Raw genomic sequence first — 21,868 nt, forward strand, 5'->3', positions numbered from 1 at the left:
AAAGGAAGTGGTTAAAATATGAGTAAAGTCTATTGCACCAAAGCTGCTGCAATACTTAAAGTTTGGATGAAGGCTATTTCCAGTCAATCCGTGATGTCACCTGGGCCAGTCATGAGGCGACGTAAGTTATTTGCCCCAGGCGGAATTTTTGAATTGAGTAGGAGTGGTGGCAGAAGTGATCCTATCACTTCTATCTCCAGAGTGATTCCTCATGTGGTCATTGTGGTAATATACATTTCATACTGTACTGACAGTTCAGTAGTCGATAATAGGGTTGGCTTTCCATGGTTGATGTTTGTTGACTATTGATGTTTAGGAGCCGATGTCATTGAAGTGATGAGGATGATGAATTACTATTTATGCATGTCAAAACCATATGTCTCCTTTGCATATGCGAACATACATACCATCGATAGTTTGAACCATCAATGGTTTTATGCCAATGGTAGTCAGATGGCAAGAACTGGTGGCCACACCTTGATGGACATCCTTACTGAATACTAATGATTTGTATCAAACCTTCTAAACAATTAAAGGTGTTTCCTAAAGGGGGGTACACACGGGGAGAGATGTGTGCTTAGCGATCTGTCACAAACCACTCAGCACACATCTCTCCCCCCTCTCAGCACAGCGCAATGTGTGCTTAACGAGGGGGAGTCGCTCATTTCACCCAGCGGGTGAAATTAACAATGTTCTAGATTGTGCCTGCATGCAGGCCAATCTAGCACCGGTGATAGCATCGCTATCGCTGTGGGGCATACACAGGGCCGGATTAACAATGGGGCGGATGAAGCTGCAGCTCCAGGCCCCCCATTAAAATAGGCCCACAGGATCTGCAGAGCAGCTGCTATACACAAGAAAAAGTTTTTTTTCTTGCAACAGCAGCGTGGCACAAGCCATCCGAGTCCCCGCTCCGCCCTCTCCATCACCCCCAGGCCGCGACCCCTCTTCAACCCCTCCCGCGGGACTGGTGGATCCAACGCTGCCACCAGCATGTACATTTGTGGCGCTGTGGCGGCACAGTGAAAGGCTTCTCTAGCCTGGCCTCCCTGCAAACGCAGCAACGTCAGAAGTTGTGATGCCGCGGAGAGGCTGCCCCACCACCACAGCGCCATGGAGAAACCGGCAGGTACATTCAGTGTCAGATAGCAGGCAGCTCACTGAAGGTGGCCTGCGTACGCCTGGGTTACCGATCGTCCACCCAAGGTGAGCTTTTAGTCTTTCTAGCTGCAAGCCTGGCTGCTGCATTGCTAATATCAACAATACATATAAAAGTATTGCCCTTTAATATATATATATATTTATATATATATATATATATACACATACACACACACACAAATGTGTATGTGTGTGTATGTGTATATATATATATATATATGGGATATAGTGTGTATATATATATATATATATATATATATGGGATATAGTGTATGTATATATATATATATATATATATATATGGGATATAGTATATATATATATATATGGGATGGAGTCAGCATACTTGCATTCGGGACACCGTCACTCAAAATACCGGCGCCGGGATTCTAACGTCAATCACAATGCCGGCACCGGAATTCGAACGTATGTATTCTGTGGCTTTATAGTGTAACTACAGAAGGTGCGCTTGTTATGGGGCCTCGGCCGTTTCGGGTGCCCACAGGCCAAGCAACCCCTCTGCACCATGCTAAAAAATGTTTTACTTTTTTTATATTGTATCCACATCACTACGGGTTCCAAGGAGAGAGAGTAGCCGTTGCCCCCCCACCAGCACTGCTAAGTCGGCCAGTGTGCCGGCAGCAGTAATGAGGAGCATGGAGTTGGCTGCATGAAAGTGAAATGGTTCCCCCCCAGCAGCAGCGTTGCCTTCAAATTTCAACTCGGCCAGTGGCCCCCTTGATCAGGGAGACAGCAGCAGCATGGGAGAGCAGTGCCCCCCACTCCAACAGCAGTGTCAGCTGGAAAACAGAGGCAGCAACCCGCCCTCAGCAGCAGCGACAAACCTGGCCATTGTTAAGAGTCATTTTGTTTTCACATGGTGGTGCCCGGAGTAGTGGCTGCCTGGGGTCACTCCCTAGTGAAAAGTGGTAGTGATTTTAGTGTGCACCGGCGTGCGAACGGGATGTATATATTTATGGAGGCAATGGATGGATGGCAGCGACAGTGTATGGATGTATACATGTATGTATGTATGTATGAGAGCGGCTATGTATGTATGTATGTATGAGAGAGGCTATGTATGTATGTATGTATGTATGAGAGCGGTTATGTATGTATGTATGAGAGCGGTTATGTATGTATGTATGTATGAGAGCGGCTATGTATATATGTATGTATGAGAGCGGCTATGTATGTATGTATGAGAGCGGCTATGTATGTATGTATGAGAGCGGCTATGTATGTATGCATGAGAGCGGTTATGTATGTATGCATGAGAGTGGCTATGTATGTATGTATGTATGAGAGCGGCTATGTATGTATGTATGTATGAGAGCGGTTATGTATGTATGTATGTATGAGAGCGGCTCTGTATGTATGTATGTATGAGAGCGGCTATGTATGTATGTATGAGAGCAGTTATGTATGTATGTATGAGAGCGGCTATGTATGTATGTATGAGAGTGGCTATGTATGTATGAGAGCGGCTATGTATGTATGTATGAGAGTGGCTATGTATGTATGAGAGCGGCTATGTATGTATGTATGAGAGTGACTATGCATGTATGTATGAGAGCGGCTGTGTATGTATGTATGTATGAGAGTGGCTTCTGTATGTTTGTATGAGAGCGGCAGTGTATGGATGTATCTATGTATGTTTGTATGTATGTATGTATGAGAGCTGCAGTGTATGTATGTATGAATGAGAGTGGCAGTGTATGTATGTATGTATGTATGTATGTATGTATGAGAGTGGCAGTGTATGTATGTATGTATATATGTATGTATGTATGAGAGTAGCAGTGTATGTATGTATGTATGTATGTATGTATGAGAGTGGCAGTGTAAGGGTGCATCTATGTATGTATGTATGTATGTATGTATGTATGAGAGTGGCAGTGTAAGGGTGTATCTATGTATGTATGTATGTATGTATGAGAGTGGCAGTGTATGGATGTATATATTTAAGAGAGCGGCAGTGTATGGATGTATGTATGCATCTATGTATTAGAGCAGCTATGTATGTATGTATGTATGAGAGCGGCTATGTATGTATGTATGCATGCATGAGAGTAGCAGTGTATGTATGTATGTATGTATGTATGTATGAGAGTGACAGTGTATGTACGTATCTATGTATGTATGAGAGTGGCTATGTATGAATGTATGTATGCATGTATGAGAGTAGCAGTGTATGTATGAGAGTTACAGTGTATGTATGTATGTATGTATCAGAGTAGCAGTGTATGGATGTATCTATGTATGTATGTATGTATGTATGAGAGCGGCTATGTATGTATTTATGAGAGTGGTAGTGTATGTATGTATGGATGTATGTATGTATGAGAGTGGCAGTGTATGGCTGTATGTATGTATGTATGTATATATGAGAGTGGCAGTGCTGGTAACACCTTGTGCAGAGGAACACAATAGGCCCATCAGAAATGTTAGCTCCACGCCCATGAGGACCTTAATATGGCACTGACCCTAGGAAGTGTATGTATGGATGTATGCAGTAGCGGATCTTGCCATGGGCAAGCAGGACTTTTGCCCGGGGCGCCGCCTTCCGGAGGGCGCGGCACCATGGCAAGATCCGCCACTGCTGTGCCATCCGCTGCCGGCTGTGCGGCTGTGTCTCCTGTGAGGTGAACTAGACGCGTGGCGTTTAGTTTCCCTTCGTGGAGAGGACCTTTGCTGAGCGGTGCGCGATGACGTCATCACGCACCGCTCAGCATTTAAGTGGCGCTACTACTGTACAAGGGGCATAACTGACCATGCCCCCTGTATTCAGCCACACCCCCGTTTCCTGCCCAGGGCGCAGGGAGGGCTCAAACCGGCCCTGGATGTATGTATGTATGAGAGTGGCAGTGTATGGACGTAGGTATGTATGTATGTATGTATGTATGAGAGTGGCAGTGTATGGATGTATGTATGTATGTATGTATGTATGAGAGTGGCAGTGTATGTATGTATGTATGTATGTATGTATGAGAGTGGCAGTGTATGTATGTATGTATGTATGTATGAGAGTGGTAGTGTATGGATGTATGTATGTATGTATGCATGTATGTATGAGAGTGGCAGTGTATGTATGTATGTATGTATGAGAGTGGCAGTGTATGGATGTATGTATGTATGTATGTATGAGAGTGGCAGTGTATGTATGTATGTATGTATGTATGTATGTATGTATGTATGTATGAGAGTAGCAGTGTATGTATGTATGAGAGTGGCAGTGTATGGATGTATGGTTGTATGAGAGTGGTAGTGTATGGATGTATGTATGTATGTATGTATGAGAGTGGCTGTGTATGGATGTATGGATGTATGAGAGTGGCAGTGTATGTATGTATGTATGTAGGTATGAGAGTGGCAGTGTATGTATGTATGTATGTAGGTATGAGAGTGGCAGTGTATGTATGTATGTATGTATGTATGTATGTAGGTATGAGAGTGGCAGTGTATGTATGTATGTATGTATGTATGAGAGTGGCAGTGTATGTATGTATGTATGTATGTATGTATGAGAGTGGTAGTGTATGGATGTATGTATGTATGTATGTATGTATGAGAGTGGCAGTGTGTGTGTGTGTGTTGTGTGTGTGTGTGTGTGTGTGTGTGTGTGTGTGTGTGTGTATGTATGTATGTATGTATGAGAGTGGCAGTGTATGTATGTATGTATGTATGAGAGTGGCAGTGTATGGATGTATGTATGAGAGTGGCAGTGTATGTATGTATGTATGTATGTATGTATGTATGTATGTATGTATGAGAGTAGCAGTGTATGGATGTATGTATGAGAGTGGCAGTGTATGTATGTATGTATGTATGTATGTATGAGAGTGGTAGTGTATGTATGTATGTATGTATGTATGTATGTATGTATGTATGTATGAGAGTGGTAGTGTATGTATGTATGTATGTATGTATGTATGTATGTATGTATGTATGTATGTATGAGAGTGGCAGTGTATGGATGTATGGATGTATGTATGTATGAGAGTGGCAGTGTATGGATGTATGTATGTATGAGAGTGGCAGTGTATGTATGTATGTATGTATGTATGTATGAGAGTGGCAGTGTATGGATGTATGCATGTATGTATGAGAGTGGCAGTGTATGTATGTATGTATGTATGTATGTATGAGAGTGGTAGTGTATGGATGTATGTATGTATGTATGAGAGTGGCAGTGCTGGTAACACCTTGTGCAGAGGCAAACAATAGGCCCATCAGAAATTTTAGCTCCAGGCCCATGAGGACCTTAATATGGCACTGGGCATACACACGAGAGATCCGTGCTTAAAATCTAAGCAATCTAGTCAGATTGCTTAGATTTTAAGAACGGATCTCTCCGTGTGTACCCCCCTTAACACAACCATTCAGATTTTGTCTAGCACATACTATAAGATGATACCTAGAATCTGATTGGTTGCTATGAGCAACATATCCACTTGTCCTCTTTAGAAGGTTTGATATTCCCCATAGTACTGTCAGATTGCCTCCTGGGGACATCCGTGACAGCTTGACTCAGTGATGGGGACTGGATGCCAGTGAAGCAGTGGGATAGAGGCTGGCAGCATTCACTTAACAGCCTGCCTCCTGAAGCTTCCCTTTCAATGACGCTCTTGTAGACAATCTAGAGAGCTTGAGATGTCAGACAACAATAACAATACTCTTATTTGTGTTCTACTAATTAGCCCCAAATGCCCTTAGAAGCTCCATTTGCTGCAGCGTGTTTTTTTTACAATCATTTCATTGTATGATCTGTTTATTGGATGATACATATGTTCATGAATTTATCTTTGCAGTGTTTTTTGCAATTGTTCTTTTTGTTTCTTTAATTTACATTGGCTTCATTAAATACAGTGTTTTTACTTTTGAGCCATAACATCTTTTTTTAAACTGTGCACAGTAATGTATATACTTTTGTCTGTATTTATTGTTAGCTACAAAGAGGAACATGCATTCTTCTTTACTTTTGGATGTAGAACAACTTGTACTTTTTTTACATTGTCTTGTTGGCGTACTCAACTTATGTTCCTCTGAGAGCCAACAAACCATTTTCCTTTTTCATTTTAGGAAAGTGCTCTTGAAACCACACACCCCCCTCCCCCCCCAAAAAAAACAACCCAACACTTCATATTCCAATTCATATCACCCGTTGATATGCTGAGAAAAGCAGATTTATCATATAGGGACAGAAAAGAATTGTATGGGGTACTCTTACTTTTAGTTCAGTTGAAGTGATGTTTTATAATTAAAACCAGGAGCGTAACCAGAACTTTGTGGATCCCACAGCAACATTTTGAAGGGGCCCCTCCACATTGCCACTAGAGAGACCTCTCTCCGTAGTAATTGTTCAATTTATTTCCATAATATTGCCTTAGTTCATTTTATGCAATATGCAGTAATAGTGCCCAATTTCATTTTAAGCCACTTAGTAGTGACCTAGTTCATTTTACGCCCCATAAAAATGCCACTGATGAGTTTTTCATGGCCAGGCAGTTGGCCAGACCCAGTGTCTTAGCAGGCAATTTTAGGAGTATGGTAGACAACTATATGACCTGGATTCAGGGCCCCCTACATCGCTGGGTCCCATTGGATGACATCCTTTACACCCACTATAATTACACCCATGACTCAAATTTAACATTTATTGTTGTCAATTAAAAAAAACTTGGGAAGAAAAATATCCCAAATAGATTGTGCTCTGGAAATTGTCAGCCAAGATTCTGGTTATTTATCATGAAAATATTTCACTATATTGTGGACTATTTACACAAATATGGAAAAATATGATAATATCAGGTTCCTACAATATGATAGCTCCTATCCAGTCTCAAACAGAATTCTGTTTTTAATACATACGTCTTAAAGCAAGGTTTATATTTCCCTTAGTAATCATCTGATTCTGAGATATCATTAAGTGTATCTTATTTATCCCAGTAATTAATTTTCCAGTGTAGCATAATTTAGAAAAACAATCTTCAAACCATCTTTGTTGGTGTATAAATCACCTTTATGACAGATACTTCCAGGCTTGGACTGGCCCATAGGGGTACAGGGGAAACCACCGGTGGGCCCCACTGCTTGGGGGCCCACCCTCTCAATTATACATTATGAATATGTTACATTATACTGCACAGGACTATGGTGTATTTTTTACAGTGCATTGCTGTTATTAATCTGGTACATTATCATGCATGCACTAGCAATATTTACTATATATATTATTTATTAAGGGGCCCAGACCATGCACTAATGGTTACCCAAGCCTCTAAGAATGGGCCCCTATCACTGCATCTCCCCGGTGGGCCCTTCATGCCCCAGTCCGACACTGGATACTTCAATTTGGATTTTCCATCTAAAGGGGTGTACACATGGAGAGATCCGTGCTTAAAATCTAAGCAATGTGACTAGATTGCTTAGAAATTAAGCACGGATCTCTTGTGTGTATGACCCCCAGTGATAGCGATGCGCGGCCCCATGATTCGCTATCCCCGGTGCTAGATTGAGCCTCAATCTAGCAGGTCATTCACTTCAGCGCTGTGTGAAATGAGCGGCCCCCCGTCACCTCCCCCACCTCGCTCAGCACACATCTCTACCCCCCGGCTCTGCACTCAGAGCGATGTGTGCTGAGCAGTCTGTGATCAGGGCCGGATTAACAATGGGGCGGATGGAGCTGCAGCTCCAGGCCGCCCCATCAAAATAGGCCCAAGGCGTTTGGTGTGCGGCTGCTGTAGACAGGAAAACATTATTCCTTGCTACAGCTACCTGCTACAAGCCGTCCGAGCCCCCTCCCCACGGCCGCGACCCCCCCTTCACCTGCTCCCGCAGCGCCACAGTCATAAACTATATTTATGCCGGCGCAATAAAAAGCCCTTGCCTGGCCCTCCCCCTGCGCCGCACACATGATGATGTCAGCTGTCAGGACAAGCGACATCAGAGAGACGCTGCTCCGCCGTCACCACCGCGCCCGGCCTGAAGGAAGCAGCAGTACAGTCAGTGACTGCAACCAGATACTTAAACTACAGTATGTATACCTGGACTGATTATCCTCCTGAGGTGAGGTGTCAGTTCTGGTGAATTTTGTGTGCTGTTACTATGATACATTTCATGTACACCTAACTTGGCATTGATTTTTCATGCATGGCATGTACAGTATATGTATATATACATATATATATATATATATATATATACACACACACAAACTTGTTTTTATATACTTAAATATGTGTGTGTGTGTGTGTGTGTGTGTGTGTGTGTGTGTTATATATATATCTATCTATGTGTATATATATATATATATATATATATTTATATATCCATTCAGAGGCTTGGCACTCGCTGTATAATGGAGAATACATTACGGATCACTTTAACTTTCATCAGGTGCTCCTGACGAAAGTTGGGGAAAAAAAATAATAATAATAATAAATATATTATATATATATATATATATATATATATATATATATATATATATATATATATATATATAGGATATTCGGCGCTCTTAGATACAAATATGTCAGCTCGCCGGGCGCCCTCCACAGCGCTGTGGCAATATAGATTACAAAGATAGGTGGCACTCTCGGACTTTTGTATCAACAAGAACAGAGGGGGTCATTCCGAGTTGATCGCTAGCTGCCGTTGTTCGCAGCGCAGCGATCAGGCAAAAAATCGTCACTTCTGCGCATGTGTATGGTGCGCACTGTGCATGCGTTTGGTGCGCGCTGCGCACGCGCGACGTACTTTAACAAAAGCCGATGCAGTTTTACACAAGCTCGAGCGACGCTTTTCAGTCGCACTGCTGATCGTTCAGTGATTGACGGGAAGTGGCTGTTTCTGGGCGGTAACTGAGCGTTTTTGGGGAGTGCGTGAAAAAACGCAGGCGTGTCGGATAAAAACGCAGGAGTGTCTGGGGAAACGGGAGTGGCTGGCCGAACGCAGGGCGTGTTTGTGTCGTCAAAACAGGAACTAAACAGACTGAAGTGATCGCAAGGTAGGAGTAAGTCTCGAGCTACTCTGCACAATCTTTTTTTGTAGCAGCGCTGCGAACATTTCGTTCGCACTTTTGCTAAGATACACTCCCAGAGGGCGGCGGCTTAGCGTTTGCACGGCTGCTAAAAGCAGCTAGCGAACGATCAACTCGAAATGAGGGCCTGAGATCACTCCATCCTGTGTAGTCTTAACGTTTCGGTTTTAATTAACCGTCATCAGAATTAACTTCTGATGACGGTTAATTAAAACCGAAACGTTAAGACTACACAGGATGGAGTGATCTCTGTTCTTGTTGATACAAAAGTCAGAGTGCCACCTATCTTTGTAATATATATATATATATATATATATATATAGATAGAAGACAAAAACTGCGGCACTCAGGGTCTTTTGCTTGAAAAAACTTGTATTTAAGAATTCAATTACATGGCGCACCCGCGCCCCACCAACGTTTCGGGGATTCCAACCCCTTTGTCAAGGTGTTGGAATCCCCAAAAGACCCTGAGTGCCGCAGTTTTTGTCTTCTGTATCAGCATCCACTCTGGGGGCACCGGGGCAGCTATTTAAACGGAGGGAGTGCCGGTCTTTGGACTATTGTGTGTGTATATATATGTATATATATATATATATATATGTGTGTGTATTAGAGATGAGCGGGTTCGGTTCCTCGGAATCCGAACCCGCCCGAACTTCAGGTTTTTTTACACGGGGCTGAGCGACTCGGATCTTCCCGCCTTGCTCGGTTAACCCGAGCGCGCCCGAACGTCATCATCCCGCTGTCGGATTCTCGCGAGGCTCGTATTCTATCGCGAGACTCGGATTCTATATAAGGAGCCGCCATTTTCACACGTGCATTGAGATTGATAGGGAGAGGACGTGGCTGGCGTCCTCTCCGTTTAGACTAGAGTACTAGAGAGAGACACAAATTTTGGGGAGCATATTATTAGGAGGAGTACTGCTTGCTGCTGATAGTGTGACCAGTGACCACCAATTTAATTAATCCGTTCTCTGCCTGAAAAAAAACGATACACAGTGTGACACAGTCACATACCATATCTGTGCTCAGCCCAGTGTGCTGCATCATATGTAATACTGTATATCATTATCTGACTGTGCTGAGTGCTCACTGCTCACACAGCTTAATTGTGGGGGAGACTGGGGAGCAGTTATAGCAGGAGTACATATTTTAAGTACAGTGCACACTTTTGCTGCCAGAGTGCCACTGCCAGTGTGACTGACCAGTGACCACTGACCACCAGTATTGTGATTGTCTGCTGACCACCAGTATATTGTGATTGTCTGCCTGAAAAAGTTAAACACTCGTCGTGTGGTGTTTTTATAAACGCATTCTGCAGACAGTGTCCAGCAGGTCCGTCATTACATAATATATACCTGTCCGGCTGCAGTACTAGTGTGATATATATATATATATATATATATATTTTTATTTTATCTCATTATCATCCAGTCTATATTAGCAGCAGACACAGTACGGTAGTCCACGGCTGTAGCTACCTCTGTGTCGGCAGTCGCTCGTCCATCCATAATTGTATACCACCTACCCGTGGTTTTTTTTTTTTCTATCTTCTTGATACTAGTAGCTTACTTTAGGAGTCTGCAGTGCTGAGTCTGACAGACAGTGTCCAGCAGGTCCGTCATTACATAATATATACCTGTCCGGCTGCAGTACTAGTGTGATATATATATATATTTTAATTTTATCTCATTATCATCCAGTCTATATTAGCAGCAGACACAGTACGGTAGTCCACGGCTGTAGCTACCTCTGTGTCGGCAGTCGCTCGTCCATCCATAATTGTATACCACCTACCCGTGGTTTTTTTTTTTTTGCTATCTTCTTGATACTAGTAGCTTACTTTAGGAGTCTGCAGTGCTGACAGACAGTGTCCAGCAGGTCTGTCATTACATAATATATACCTGTCCGGCTGCAGTACTAGTGTGATATATATATATATTTTAATTTTATCTCATTATCATCCAGTCTATATTAGCAGCAGACACAGTACGGTAGTCCACGGCTGTAGCTACCTCTGTGTCGGCAGTCGCTCGTCCATCCATAATTGTATACCACCTACCCGTGTTTTCTTTTCTTTTCTATCTTCTTGATACTAGTAGCCACTCCTAGATGGGCCAGGTGTTTGTGTCGGCCACTAGGGTCGCTTATCTTACTCACACAGCTACCTCATTGCGCCTCTTTTTTTCTTTGCGTCATGTGCTGTTTGGGGAGTGTTTTTTGGAAGGGCCATCCTGCGTGACACTGCAGTGCCACTCCTAGATGGGCCAGGTGTTTGTGTCGGCCACTAGGGTCGCTTAGCTTAGTCATCCAGCGACCTCGGTGCACATTTTAGGACTAAAAATAATATTGTGAGGAGTGAGGTGTTCAGAATAGACTGAAAATGAGTGGAAATTATGGATTTTGAGGTTAATAATACTTTGGGATCAAAATGACCCCCAAATTCTATGATTTAAGCTGTTTTTTAGTGTTTTTTGAAAAAAACACCCGAATCCAAAACACACCCGAATCCGACAAAAAAAAATTCGGTGAGGTTTTGCCAAAATGCGGTCGAACCCAAAACCCGAAAAATTTCAAGTGCACATCTCTAGTGTGTGTGTGTGTGTGTATGTATATATATATATATATATATATATATATATATATATATATATATATATATATCCTATATATTTGCCTTGTGTGTGCCTGGCCCTCTAACGCTGGGTGGAGTTAGAGGCCTGGGCGGAGTTAGCAGCTCCTGCCCTGCATAGCAGAACTCAGCAGCAGCAGCCGCCACGTAATCCCACCACCATCTTTAACCAGGTACGCAGCACTGCACAAAACAGTCCCACCAGCAACACCCATATCCTGCCTTGCCACAGGTACGCACCATGCCCGCCCAGCCAGCACCTTCCCCACCACGGCAGCCAAAAGTCCTCTCTCTCCCCCACAACCCCTACACCATCTGGCACTTTGCTGCCGGACCGCGGGAGCATAGTCCCGCAGCACGCCGACCACACCATCTATGCACACAGCCTACTGGCAAACTCTCTGCCGTCCCTGCACCCATCGCTCACACTCCTGCCGCGCAAAACCCACATAATCCTGCAGCACGCCCGCCCAGATTCCCCAGCATGGACGACCACAGCCCACCCTCCCCACAAGACCAAGGCACACTCTCTTCCCCCCCCCCCTGCAGTGTGTACAGCCGCCGGTCTCCCTCTCCACGCCGCGGCTACATTCACCCCCGCTAATCTGTCACACACTGCTGCCGTGTCGCGGACACACAGTCCCGCAGCACGGCCGCACAGCGGACTTCCCTCCCTGCACAGTCTGGACAGACGCAGCACGCCGACCACACACAGCCTACTGGCAAACTCTCTGCCGTCCCTGCACCCATCGCTCACACTCCTGCCGCGCAAAGCCCACATAATCCTGCAGCACGCCCGCACAGATTCCCCAGCATGGACGACCACAGCCCACCCTTCCCACAAGACCAAGGCACACTCTCTTCCCCCCCCCAGGGTCGGATCTAGACTTTTCTTTTAGGGGGGGCGGTTTACGGTTTAATCTTGACCCCTCCCCTCTCCAGTCCCGACTCCTCCCCTCTCTCGTCTTGACTCCACCCCTCTCATCTTGACCCCTCCCATCTTGACTCCTCCCCTCTCCCGTCCAAATTCATCCATCACACAAATAGGTATAATTGCAGGTAAAGGATTTGTTAGTGGATGTTAGGTATAATAATCACTTCTACAACACATCAAAGCAAAGTTGCCCAATATGACATCTATCCAAATCCCTCCTTATGTTCATCATAATGTATGACACGTCATGTACAATTGTGATACCTACAGTATAAAAAGTTATAATCCCCTAATATTGGGGTATAGCAAAAGAAAATTAAATATAAACAAAATGTCTGGAGTAATTATTTGCAGCTATTTCTCATCTTAATATGAGGTACTGATATAGAGACAGTCAATCATCAAGGTTTATATGTCAACGTCGTTATGAAATACAGTATTATCATAAACCTTGATGATTGACTGAATCTATATAAGCGCATTATATTAAAATGAGAAACAGTAACAATGTGATAATACCTATAATTCCTTTCTTTGGGATACTAGCAACTTTTATGGATACAAATGGTAACAACTGGCATTTTATGTGTTACTGAACCAGGAAGGGAAGACACATTATAATACCCTGTTATATTATTATAATAAGGGGAACTGCTGAATAGTACCAAGGGGATTTTAGGCACAGAGTCTTGGGGGGTTAGACCAATTATTTGATAATCCCACACAGTACTCAACACTTGCCAACCCTAATAGATGAATTCCACATTTGTAATTGTCCAATAATGGAGTTTGAGACTAACCAGGATTAAGTGAGAGTACGTAATACTCGCAGGAGTTCACCTGTAGATTAAAATCCCTTTTGCATCTATGTGCCACATAGGTTTGGGAAATCCCCCCACCACCCTTTTTTTTCCAGAAAAATGTTGCAAGTATACCATAATTATCTGATTGATACAATTAATTTAAGGAATTATAGGTATTATCACATTGTTGTATAGAATTTAGCCAGTGCTACTGCATATGTAGGTTGTTCATAAATATACCACTTCAGATACAGCAGATGTCATACTTCTTATTAGGCTCATTCAGCTATCTCCAATGAAAGGGATAAGCAAATATAGTGAAGTACTGTTTAATAATTGTAAATTTCAGCCAAACCTGAGCCTGCACCAGTGGGAGAACCCAGGACTTGCACTGTTTCAAGTGCATTCTGAACTGCTTAAATAACAGTTCATGTCTAGCTGGAATTGTCAAAATTTGGCCACTTGGAAATACATGTGATCTGTGTGGAGTTTATATGTTTTCGTTTTTCTCATATTAAATCTTACAATTATTAAACAGTGTTTCACTATAATTGCTTATCTCTTACATTTTGGGTATATCTGAATGAGCCTAATAAGAAGTATACTGTGAGATATGACATCTGCTGTATCTGAAGTGGTATATTTATGAATGACCTACATACTGTATGCAGTAGCGCTGGATAACTTCTATTCAACCTTTTTTGGCACATATTTGGTGAAGATGTGAGGATACCTTTAAGTAAAATATTGAGCTCACCGAGCTGCTTTTTTTCTGCTTGTGCGCACTGCTAGGATTGTCTATTTTATAAATCTATTATCAGATTGTTAATGTTTCTCATGTTAATATGAGGTGCTGATATAGAATAAGTCAATCATAATTAATCCAGACATTCTGCTTTAATTTAATATTTTTTTGTTATACCCCAATATTAGGGAATTACAACTTTGTATACTGTAGGTATCACAACTGTACAGGACGTGTCATAAATTATGATGAACATATGGATGGCATAATAGAGGGCCATCAAAATACGGCATTTGTGGCAACAGTAGTGACAAGACATTGGGCATAATTCAAACTTGATCGTAGCCGTGCAGCTACGATCAGTTACTCAGACATGCGGGGGGGGGACCCAGCACAAGGCTAGTCCGCCCCGCATGTCTGACTCCCCACCGTACAAGTTCAAAACCATCGCACAGCGGCAATGCTTTTGTACTTGATGAGTAGCTCCCTACCAGCGCAGCTCCTGCGCACAGGCAGGGAGCTACTAGTCACTGACCGGGTCACAGCGGCTGCGTGTGACGTCACGCAGCAGCCTGCCCCCCGCACGGTCCGGGCACACCTGCGTTGCCTGGACCGCACCCCTAAAAAGGCAGCAAAACGCCACCGGCCCGCACCCTCCTGCCCAGCGTCCGCCTCTGCCTGGCAGGGCTGAGATGGCCGTCGGCTGTCTGGCATGCACCAGCGTATATGTGCAGTTCAAACCTGAACGGCTGCTGTGAGAAAATGCACAGCAGTGATCAGGTGTGAATTAGGCCCCTTGTCTGTAATGACATCAGTTATAAGAGAGTGAGGCTCCCGAGGACGCACCATATCAAGCAATTGAAATATTTCTAGGGATTTGGATAGATGTTATATTGGGGGACTTTGATTTGATGTGTTGTAGAAGTGATTATTATACCAAACACCCACTAACAAATCCTTTACCTGCTTATCTTGCAATATATCCCTACCAGCTATTAGGGTGCCATTTATAATCAAGGGATCTCTCCCACTGATATATAAACTGATGCACATTATAGGACCAATGCTATACAGGAACTTGAAGACGTTAAACTTAATACTCATTTGTGAGGCTATAGTGAGGGCACCTTGTAGGGGAATTACACGGTGAGGACAATTCCGAGTTGATACCTTGTAGAAGGAGTATGGTGTTATGAGAAAGTAACCAAATAGAGGACAGATTAGCATACACCATATTTCTTGTATAGCATTTTTATACACATTTTCTGTACTTTTACACGCATCTCTCTATTATTTTAGTATTTCACTGACAGGACATGATATGTAATGTTTAATATTATGAAATACAAGGAATATTTTAAAACCTATAAGTGCATCTACTACAGACATCCTCTGTTCTACTGTATCGCACATATGTGAGACTCAACCTGTAATACCCTGCCTAGGGAATATGGCAAGAAGATCTCTTACTGGCTGGTTCCTCTGCAACAGGCTGGTAAGATGGTCCCTTTTCCACAGGCTGGTCAATGGCACAGATTGGCAGGAAAGTCCCTCTGGCTGGTCTCTGGGTGCAGGAATGCAGCATGCTCTCAGTGTGGAAAAAAGTAAACACACTATAGTATACTGTTTGTATTAGCCCACTAGCCTGTCTTATAAGTGAAGCCACGCCCCCAACACACAGCCACACTTCCTGGATCTGTTATCAGCAAGGAGACGCTGGGGAGATGAAAGCAGTCTCAATCAACAAACTATGTTGATTGATTAACTGCCGTGCAGGCCAAAAGGGTGAGTGAGGAGGAAGGGGCACCCGCTGTGAGCTGCTGCGACTCACACCACTGACTATAGCTGACTGACTATAGCTGACGGCCAGCTGAGATAGGAAGGGGTTAAGGAGCAGGACTTCACAGACAGATTGTCTGTAGGCAGAAGTGTGCTAGGGGGGGCGATCGCCCCCACCGCCCCCCTCTGTATCCGTGCCTGCCCCCCCCTGCAGTGTACAGCCGCTTATCCCCCTCCCCACACCGCTGACACATTCACCCCCCCCCCCCAACATCTTACACTGCTGCCAGCCCGCGCCCACACAGTCCCACAGCACTACGCACACACCACACTTGCATACAGACCCCAGCACGCACAGCGGACACCCTCCCCACAAGCCCCACACACGCTATCTTCCATCCCTACACACTGTGTGCCACCGGCCCCCTTCCCCACACCGCTAATACACCGCTAATGCATGCACCCCCGCCAACATCTGACACACTACAGCCATGGCGCACCCACAGAGTCCCGCAGCATACCCGCACACAGTCCCCAACACCGCCACACACAGCCTACTTTCCCCACAAGCCCAACACAAACTGTCTGCCGACCCTGCACACTGTGTTCCGCCGTGCCCCGTCCACACACCTAGCCTAAAAACCACCCTCGCTAACATCGCTCACACTACATCCACATAGTCCCGCAGCACGGCGCACACACACATTCTCCAGCACCGCCACAAGGCCAACATACACTGTCTTCCATGTGCCACATGACACCCTCCCCACACCGCTAATAAATCCCCCCCCCCCCCAACATCTAACATACTGCAGCCGCACCACAGACTCCAGCAGCACGCCGCACACAGCAACTCCGCATACAGACCACAGCACAACCGCACACAGCCCATCCTCCACACAAGCACAAAACACACTGTCTACCCTCCAGCCACACACAGTCCCACCGGACCCCCTCACCACACCCAAGCTAACTCTTCCCTCCCACATGCCCACATAGTCCCCCACCACAACTGCCCACATCCCACCCTCCCCACAAGCCCACCACAAACTGCCTCACCTTCACCCACACAGCCTCCCACCTACCCCCCTCACCACACCGCTGAAAATTAACCCCCACAACCCCTACACCATCTGACACACATCCTCCACCACCACACTGTCCACAGCACAACCGCAATGACCCAACCTTCCCTAACCATAACCCCACCTCAAACTGTATCCCCACCCCGCCATACCGCCAATACTTCTCCACCCCAACCACTACCCCTGCACCATATCACACATTGTAGCCCTCACGCAGGCACATAGTGCCGCAGCACACCCTCCACACTACGCTCGCACACATCCCACATGCCTTCCCCACAACCCCAGCTCAGACTGTCTCCCAAACACCCCACACACTCTTCCACAACTCCACCTTACCACACAGCCAAAATATCACCCCCCCTCCACCATCTGACACATTGCCCCCGCCCCCACATAGTCCAGCAGCACAACATCCACCGCACGCCCACAAAAAGCGCACTACCCCTCCCCACAACCCTAGCTCAACCTGTCTCCCTACCTTGACACACAGTTTTCCCCAAGCCCCCCTTACCACACCACCAAGAACAACACCCCCCCCCCCCTTCCCACAACACCACCAAAAACACTCTCCCAACCACGGCACACAGTGTTCCACAATACCCCCCTCACCACACCACCCATAACTCACCCCCACCAACAACCCTCCACCATCTGACACATTGGAGCCATTCTGCAAGCACATACCTCACACTGTCTCCCAACCCACCCACACAATGTCCCAACAGCCCCCCTCACCACACCGCCAATAACTCTCCACCCCCAACCAATACCCCTGCACCATCTGACACATTGCAGCCATCACGCAGCCACATAGTCCCGCAGCACACACTCCACACTACGGCCACACAGAGCACACCCACCCTCCCCACAACCACACCTCACTCCCAACTACTGTTCCTCAACTGCACCTCACCACACACCTAATAACTCAAACCCCCCTCCACCATCTAACACATTGCAGACACACCGCCGCAACATACTCCCGCAGCACACCATCCTCCCCATGCCCATACACACGGCACTTCTCCCCACAACCACACCTTAAACTCCCTCCCTACCGCGGAACACAGTCTTCCCTCAGCACCCCTCACCACACCTCCCATAACAACCCCCCTCACCACAACCCAAACACAGTCTCCCTACCCCCCCAACACAGTGTTCCGCCAGCACCCCTCAACACCCCCCCCCCACACAAACACTACCACAGCCCACTCCCTCGCCCCCGCCTGTCTGTCTGCCGGCCCCAGCCCTCTCCCCACTCCCATCCCCCACCCTCCCATACACACACACACACAACCCATCCCCACCCACCACCATACACCCGCACCTCCCACCCCCACGCATATTATCTAAAATGTGCCTCTTCACTCCAAATACAACTTGGGAGGTATGCCACATTTCCATACACAAATCACACACACAGCCAAAACACTTTCTTAAACACACACACACACACACTCACACCCAAACACACCCCTCTCCTAAACACCCCACACACCGTAAGAACATCCTACACCCACCATAACCCCATACCTGCCAAACACACACCACCAAAAATAAACAAAAAACCAGCTTCTATCCACCCCAGAAACTTATACATAAAACCTTCACATATTGCCCACACCTTCCATGCACACGACCCTAACCCTAAACTAAAAAAAAACCCCAGCACCCTCCACCAAACCATCACACATATCAACACACCACACCCATCCACACCTCCAACTCCATCCCCTTAACACCCACATGCACAACTCCCTCACACACTACACGCCCTGTCACCACCCCCAACCATCACCCATACATACACAGGCACCCACACCCCACCCCACCCTATTCCGCAAGCACCATACATGACTACCCAACACCTTTTCAACACCCATACACACAACCACTTACCCCTCCAAAATAACACTCCAGCACCCACATTCCCTTACACACCCTCCACAATCCTGAACAACACTACCCCTTTTGCACACCCACCACCCTCTCTAAACACCCCATGCAATCTGTCATACCATAACCACAACAATTTGGCCACAACTGTATCAGTCTCACTAACAACCACCGACATGCCAACTCCTACTCCACCCCCCCCCCCCCCAAACTCTCATCCACACACCACAATACCCTACACAACCCACCCTGTGCAGAAAAACCACACCCATGACACCTTTCAACAAACACACCCAACACACATATACAACTCCACCAACTACTACACCTCCTAACCCCTCAACCACCCTTCACCCCTAGACCAACTCATACACTGCCCAGACCACATCCACCGTCCAACCTCACTCTGTCCAGCACCACACACACACACTTTTCTACACAACCACCACTATCTATGTACCCCTTCCACAATATACTATACAACAAACATTATTCCATCACCGTCCACCACAATACACCATGCTATAACTACAACACCTACTACCTACAAACTCTAACCCTCAACACGGATTATGGCTAACCATTGCAACCAATAATACATATCAAAACAAACACACACACACACACACACACACACACACACACACACACACTACCTCACTAAAGATATCACACATTCACATCCTCTACACAAGACAACCCCCACCACTCACCATCACTTCATACACCTACTTCCACTGCACCTCTACAATCACTTACCCATCCACAAGTCCCCTTCTATAACCACACAACCACCCGCACACCCTTCACATCCATCCCTCACCACAAGCACTCACAATCTACATCTCATTCACACACCCACACGTTAACACAACTCCACCTCACTTTTAACCACACACACACAACAAAAATGCCCCTACCTCTAAAACACCCACACCTCCACCCAAACACAACACCCAAACACACTACCCCCATACCTAACACACACCTTTCTACAATAGCCCACACCTCCACCACGCCTTTCTCAGAAACGCAACTTTCACATTTCCCTAAACCATTCACACACAAACACAACAAAAATATAACCCTCCACCAAAAAAAAAACAAAAAACACATGTAGCCTTCAACCCCCCCATGATCACTCACCCCTAGGGCACAATAAATACACACACATGCCAACATACACACCCCTACCCACACCAGCACATCCACGGCCCACCACATCTTAGCCTCACCTAGCAACAACCCGCTACCCCTGCCAAACACCACTCCAGCATCAACACCACATTCACCAACTAAGCCAATCCATCACATCCACAACCACACAATAATACATACACCAATAACGGCTATCATCCACCCACATATCCCATGCTAAAACACACCCCTATTTCCCCATAAAACACACTCACCCCTCCCCCACACATGCACACCTCCAACAACTTTACCCAATGCCGGTTACTCACCCATCCTTCCCCCTACCCCACAACAACTATACTTTCCCCATCCACGTTCCTAACCACTCCCCACTACACACAATTACACACCCACTCCAAACAATAGCCTTCACCCTCCCTCCCACCAGTACCAAATCACCAACACTTTTCACACCGTCCACAATCCCTATCAGAACACATCACTCAACTAATCACATAACAACTATGTCCCTACCCCTAATCCTATTATCTTTACCCAACTACCCCACCTATGCACCCCCTCTACCATACCAAACACCCCAATCTAAATCCCACCATACACAAAACATTTCACATACACCCACCGCCACACACAGACACACATATACTCCCTCAGTCACTCCCTGTACCTACATTCATTCTCAAAAATTCTCATCATCCACACAGGACACCCACCACCACTGACACCACATACATAGACCATTCTACACTGCACCTCTACAATACCACTACCATCCACATATACCCTTCTCTAACCAGACACCACCCACAACCTTCACCACCATCTATCCACTCCAAACAGTCACACCCTACATTGCACTTCCACAACCACAGCCACACCTTAACACAACTCCACCTCACAAAACCACACCCGAACAATACTGCACCTGCCTCTCCAACAACAACAGAAGCACATCACAAGGCCACCCCTCAAACACACTACCACCACATTGCCAACCACCTTTCACAAATACACCACCCCTCCTGCAACCCCTTTTCAACAACACTACTTTCTACATCTCCACACCCCACTCACCCACAAACACCACCACTCCCCACTGCACACCGCACAATACCCTCCCCAACAATCACACACAACACATGTACAACTCACCCAGCCATGACCACTCACCACCAATGAAACAACATCTACACACACACCAAAACACATCCAAACCCCTCCCCACAACCCCATCTCCACACCCCACACCATTTTTCACTCCCCTAACACTACACTCCTACCCCTGCAACCCAGCAGTACACCAGCCACACCAACTTCAACCATCTCAATAAGCCATCACATCAAGCAAACATCACATACAACCCATGCCCCTGCCTATAAATCACCAACCCATCCCCCACCTACCTCCACCTATCTACCACCTCTACCATACACTGCACCCTCTGTAAACCTAACTTCCACTAACCATTTCACAATCAACACACACCATTTCCCTTAGCAAGGCCCATTTACAAAGGCTTCTCTTTCAACCCTCCTACAATACACACCATGTTCACCACACTTTCTACACCACACCTGAAAACAACCAAACCACAACTACACACTACTTTGTCCACAAAACTTCCACC

The sequence above is a fragment of the Pseudophryne corroboree genome, chromosome 12, assembly GCF_028390025.1.
Source record: "Pseudophryne corroboree isolate aPseCor3 chromosome 12, aPseCor3.hap2, whole genome shotgun sequence".
In the NCBI taxonomy this organism is placed as follows: Eukaryota; Metazoa; Chordata; class Amphibia; order Anura; family Myobatrachidae; genus Pseudophryne; species Pseudophryne corroboree.